The sequence below is a fragment of the Notamacropus eugenii genome, chromosome 2 (genome assembly GCF_028372415.1).
Source record: "Notamacropus eugenii isolate mMacEug1 chromosome 2, mMacEug1.pri_v2, whole genome shotgun sequence".
NCBI classification, from domain to species: domain Eukaryota; kingdom Metazoa; phylum Chordata; class Mammalia; order Diprotodontia; family Macropodidae; genus Notamacropus; species Notamacropus eugenii.
The window spans coordinates 340,415,570-340,422,147 of NC_092873.1; the positions used below are offsets into that span (position 1 = coordinate 340,415,570).

At 38.5% G+C, this 6,578-nt stretch overlaps 1 protein-coding gene across 1 annotated transcript in view; it reads left to right on the forward strand.

Annotated features, from left to right (window-relative positions):
- RAB37 (RAB37, member RAS oncogene family) overlaps positions 1-6,578 on the forward strand; it is a 104,467-nt gene that overhangs the window by 32,146 nt on the left and 65,743 nt on the right. The window lies entirely within an intron of this gene.

A 6,578-nucleotide genomic window follows, 5' to 3' on the forward strand; every position in this document is an offset into this window, starting at 1 on the left:
GATGAACAGCCTTGAAAGGGGCACAGAAACTCCTTGCACCAGAGGTGCTAGTCTTTCCTGAACACCCCATATACTGCTAAATCATGGAATCTTAGCGTCTGAGATCTGGAACGGACATTGGAAATCAACTAGGAGTGTACACACCGGTAAATGTTTAACTGGCTTTCTAGGTATAAAAATATAGGCATAACACATTTTTAACTTTCATCTGCGTTATTAACATTTTCTCTAACACTTAAGTCTACAAATCAACAAAACAGTAGTAAATCAACCCTGATTTACAGCATTTGGCAGTTTCTAAAGTGGAGATGTTCACATTGAAAATCTGAGGATGGGGTCTAGTGAGTCAGGTCTAGTGAGTTAGAGCTGACTTCAGCACTCTCCTGAAATCTGCTACTTGAGCCTTTTTGTTTTATAGGAGAGAAAATTAAATCCCAAGGAGAGGTGACTTGCCAGTGAATTAGTAGTAGCAGAATCAGAACTACAACTCTGGTCTCCTGATGATGGAATCCTAATAAAGATGCCCCTAGTCCCAATAGTCTAACTTCCTTATGGCCCCCACTGAATAGCAGGCACATTCTGATTTAATAACACAATCTGGCTTTAACCACACCTCAGGCTCCCAGACTCAATATAGCCACTGCCCCTAGCTAACCACTGCCCTTAGATCCAGTTCACATATTTGAACAAGTGTGTTCTTGTACTCAACCACAATCACATCATCCATTTATCCCAAGATAGGACCACAATACCTAACTATCCATCTTGACCAGACAGGACCACAATAGCTGGCCAATTTGAGGACAGCATGACAAGAATGTTTAACCACTGAATCATAGAAGGGACTCCTCCCCTATTACCGAATCCCCTTAAGAAACCCCTCCTGTCTTTTTAATATTCATAATTTCTGTTATGTAATTGTATCTTTACCCCATAAAAATCCATCTTGCTTTCTCTACAGTTGCTAGTTCCTCTTGGAAATTAACCAGCTTCATGAGAGGTGTCAATCTCAATAAATGCCTATACTTGGATTAGAGGTGGTCTGACTGAATTCTTTGACAGTTCCACCACAACACATCATGAAACCTCAACAGTTTTTGGTATCCTAGAGTTGAAACCACAACATTGACTCCCAAACTAGGTTTTTCTCCATTAAATTGACCTGCCACCCATAGAGATGATATCTTAATCTGGAGATTTTTAACAAGAAGTGGATCTGGAAAACTCCTAAACAGAAGACTCCCTTGCATTCTACCATGACTTCTTCACCACCACTTAGGTGATAAGGGTTCACTCGTCTTTAAACTTAAATTTTAAAACCAAAGCCTAAGGGGCAGGTAGGTGTCTCAGCAGATAAATTACCAACCATGGAGTCAGGAGGGCCCATTGAGCCTCAGACACTTGCTAGCTGCGTGACCCTGGGTAAATCACTTAATCCTCATCTGTACAAAATGTCTCAGTCTCCTCATCTGTACAAAAATGAGCTGGCAAAAGAAATAGCAACCTGCTTCAGTATTTTTGCCAAGAAAACCCCAAATAGGTTCACAAAAAGTCAGAAACAACTGAACAAAAAAGAAGCAGAACACTAACATTAGTATATATTAATCCTGTATTTACATTATTATTACCCTGTTCATAACGGACCCTGAGATCATGGACTTAGAAACCACCTAGCCCAACTCCCTCTTGTAGAAAAACAATTTTCAGGAAAGTTAAATGACTTGCCCAAATTCACACAGTCATCTAACCTCTGTTTGCCTCAGTTTCCTCAATGATAAAATGAGGATAATAATTGCACCTACCTCTCAGGGTTGTTGTGAGGATCAAATGAGATAATAATTGTAAAGTGTTTAGTGTAGTGCCTTGCACATAGTAGGCACTATTATTATTAGAAAGCCTATCTCTGTGGAACTACAGAGTAAATTATTTCCCTTCAGTTTAATTTACTCTATGTTTCTGGAGCCAAAGGCAAGTTACTAAGCAACACAGATGTGTACGTCCTAAGTTTCTCTATATGTACAGATAAATCAAAGGTAAAATTACTTTAGACACCATGGCTAAATCCATGCAGTGATTAAGATTCAAAGGACTGGATTCAAATCCCAGTTCTGCCATCTTGGTTCAGGCCTTGCCCTGGTCAATTAAGACAAACACAGAAAATAAAACAAAAGGTGTGTATTAGCATTTTGGCAGCTGAGGGGAGGTAGAATTGTATTAGAGAGAGACAAGGCAGGCAGATGTACCGTTAGGCTATTGCAAAAATCAAGAGGAGATGATGGCTTATACAAGGGAGGTAGCAATGGCAGAGGACAGAATGAAATGTATGTATATGAGAGATGGTGCGAAGGTAGAATTGACTGGACTTAGAAACTGATTGGATATGGGGCATGACAGAGAGAGTGAGGAGTCAAAGATGATACTTAGGTTGTAAACCCAGGTGACTGGGAGAATGGTGGTACCCTTGATAGCTACAAGAAATTGGTCTAGCCATTCTGGAAAATAATTTGACATCATACCCTAGAAAGAGGGGAGCAGAGCAATGTTCTGGAGAAAATGGGATGGAATGGGATCGTTTGCACATGTAGAAAGATTTGCCTTGGCAAGTAGAAGGGCTAACTCTTTATGTGAAAACAGGAGTGAAAGTAGAGATGGTGGCAGAAAGCATTTGAGTGATATGAGATGAGGAAATGGGAGAAAAGGGAATTATTGGCAGATGGCCTTAATTTTTTCAGTGACATAAAAGGAAAGGTTCTCAGCTGAGAGGGTAGGAAGAAGAGGAGCTATAAGAAGCTTGAAGAGGGATGAAAAACCACCGTGGTGAAAGGGATAGTAAGTCAATCAGGTAAGTGGAAAGGGATTGCTTTGCAGCACTGAGGACCCAGCAGAGATTATGCAGTATAAATTTGAAATTTGAAATCCATCCTTCCTTCCTTCCTTCCTTCCTTCCTTCCTTCCTTCCTTCCTTCCTTCCTTCCTTCCTTCCTTCCTTCCTTCCTTCCTTCCTTCCTTCCTTCCTTCCTTCCTTCCTTCCCCCACTTTACTCTGAAGCTCATATATTCAACCACAATAGGTCCCTGGCCAAGGTCCACTTTAATGGCTGTATTTTGGGCCCTCTTGACTTTGAATGAATTTAGAGTGAATGTCTGAATGGCAATGGCAATTGTAATGGTAACTTTCTCTTTGGAAGAGCAACCCTGAATGTCTTCCTCTCCCAGTTTGATTGTTTTGTTTTTAATTAAAGAGGCCAACCCTTAACGGACTTCTTAAAGAGTTGAGCCCTATTTCCTGAATGGGCATTACCTCACTTTAAGTGAGTACCTGAAAAGGCCTTAGCCTAAAAGGGCAAGGGTCTCCCATTGCATCCTGGGCCATCTCCAGTCATCCTAAAGAATATCTGATCACTGGATCCAGATGGCTCAGGAGAAGAAAGTGAGGTTGGTGAACTGCACAGCCCTCCCTCACTCAAATCAAAGTCAATTGCAAATCATGTCATCATTTTGATGCCTTCGAGAACAAAGGACAAGCACAACAAGAACAACTTGTTCCGCACAAATAGCGCCTCACCATTTTACTTTAGCTCCTCTTCTTCCAACTTTAACCTTCCCCTCCAAGCTTTTATTCCTGGAATAGTCTCCCATTTTGTCCTGGCTCTCTCATCTTCAGATCTGTTTTTTTCTTTAATTTAAAAAAATAAAATGTTTTGGAGGCAATCAGGTTTAAGTGACTTGCTCAGTGTCACATAGCTAGTAAGTGTCTGAGACTGGATTTGAACTCAAGTCTTCCTGACTCCAGGATCAGTGGTCTATCCACTTCACCACTTACCTGCCCCTAGATAGATTTTCAATGTGAATAAACCACTTTCCCTTTTTGGTCCTCAGTTCTCACATCTGTAAAATTAAGGGTTTCCAAAACTGCAAGGGCAACACTCACTATATGGGAAGAACTTCAAAGAAAAATAGAAAGCAGTCTGATTGAAAGTAGGTTTGGACTGACATCTCACAAAATATGCCACAATAAATTATAAATGGATACAGAACCTATATATAAAGAGTTACATTGTAAATAATTTAGAGAAGCAAAGAAGGAGATACATTTTGCATCTTTGGTTAGAAGAGTTCATGACCAAAAAGGAATAGAAAGGTTAATGAAAGATAGAATAGACAATACTGATTACTTAAAATTGAAAAAACTTTGCACAAGTAAAATCAGTGTAGTTAAAACTAGGAAAAAAAAATAGTTCATTGGGGAAAAACCTTTGCTGCAAGTTTCTCTGATAAAGGTCTAATATCCAAGATAAAGAAGAATTCAAATATATAGCAAGAGAAATACCCCAGCAGATAAATGATCAAAAATAGATATATGGTCAAAGGATATGAACAGGCAGTTCTCAAATGAAGGAATACAAGCTATCAGCAATCATACAGAAAAATATTCCAAACTACTTATAATAAGAGAAACACACATTAAAATATAAATTCATATTGAAATATGAATTTTCTCTTCATACCCATCAGAATGACAAAGTATGCAGAAAGGGAAAATTAAAATTTTTAGAGTGGCTAGGGCTATAGGAAGACAGGTTCACTAATGCACTGTTGTTGGAGTTACGTATTGGTCCAGCCATTCTGGAAAATAATTTTATGTTATACTTTAAAAGTCACTAACCTGTGAATATTCTTTGATACAGCTATGCTACTATGAGACATATAATCAAAAGATATCAAATAAAGAATGGAACCTTACATGCCAAAATGTTTATGGTAGTACTTTTTGTTATAGCAAATATTTTAAAACTACAGAGGGGTGTCCATAATTTGGGGAATAGCTGGATAAATTATGATATGTAAATATTATAGAATATCATTGCATCATAAGAAATTACAAATTAGAGGGTGAAGTGGATACCTGCTCTGAAGTCAGGAAGACCTGAGTTAAAATGTGACCACAGATACTTAACTAGCTGTGTGACCCTGGGTAACCCATCACTTAATCCCAATTGCCTCAAAATAAAAAGAAAAAAGAAATGACAAAAATGATAGATCCAGAAAAACTTAGGAAGACATATGAACTGATGCAGAATGACATGGGCAGAACCCAGAGAACAATATCTACAATAAGGACAAAACTGTAATGAAAAACAATTTTAAAAGATTTAAGAATTCTGGTCAATGCAAAGACGAACCACTACTCCAGAAGGAACAATGATGGAACATGTATTGACTTTCTCCTGAGAGAGAGGTGAGGTACTCGAGGGGCAGATATATGTGTGTGTGTGCGTGTGCATGTGTGTGTTTGTCCTTTGTTGCCAAAGAAGACCATGCTATCAGAGAAATAATGACATGACTTGCACTTGACTGCTTTGAGTGAGGGAGGGCTGTGCAGGTCACCAGCCTCACTTCTCCTCCAGAGCCATCTGAATCCAGTGACCAGATATTCATCAAGATGACTGGAGATGACCTAAGATGAGGCAGTTGGGGTTAAGTGACTTGCCCAAGGTCACACAGCTAGTAAGAGTCAAGTGTCTAAGGTGAGATTTGAACTCAGGTCCTTCTGACTCCTGCACTGGTACTCTATCCACTGTACCACCTAGCTGCCCTACTATCTATCTATCTATCTATCTATCTATCTATCTATCTATCTATCTATCTATCTATCTGTATGTATGTATGTATGTATGTATATATATATCAACTGGCCAAGGTCTCCCATTGCATCCTGAGCCTTCTCCAGTCATCCTGATGAATATCTGGTCACTGGATCCAGAAGACTCAGGAAGGGAAAGTAAGGCTGGTAACCTTATACAGCCCTCCCTCACTCAAAGCAAAGTCAACTGCAAGTCATGTCATCATTTCTCTGATGTCATAGTCTTCTTCACAGACAGATATATATACATATATATGTACATATGTACATATGAACATGGTCAATTTGTGGATTTGTTTGGCTTAATTCCACTTATTTGTTACAATGAAGGGTTTTGTTTTGTTTTAATAAAGTGGTAGTGGATTTGGGAGAGTTAGGGATTATTAAAAAATAGTGCCCCCAAAAAAGAAGAAAAGAGGGTTATGGGATTATTTTTTTTAATTCAGAATAGAATAGAAGGAGGTTCAGAAGTAGACATAAAAAAGGGTAGTGTTGGAGGGAAACAATGGTTTTTAAATTAATGTATTATAAATGCAAACTATGTTTAATAGGTTCATGGTTTCTTGTACTATCTTCTTTCTCTTTTTTGCGTATATAGGAATATTTAAGCTGTTGTTTGTAAACTTCAGGATATGAAGAAAATTTAATTGAAATAAAAAGGAAGCAAGTATTTATTAAGTGCCTACTGTATGCCAGCCTGCATTGGGCTAAGTATTTTACAAATATTACTTCATTTGATCCTCACAAAAACCCTGAAAAGTAGATGTTATTATTATCCCCATTTTATAGTTGAGGAAACTGAGGCAGACAGTGTAAGTGACTTAGAGTCACATAGTGTTTGAGACTAGATTTGAACTTAGGGCTTCCTAACTCCAGGCCCAATGCCCTATCTACAGTGCCACACAGCTATCTCATTTGAAGGAGTTCATATCTGT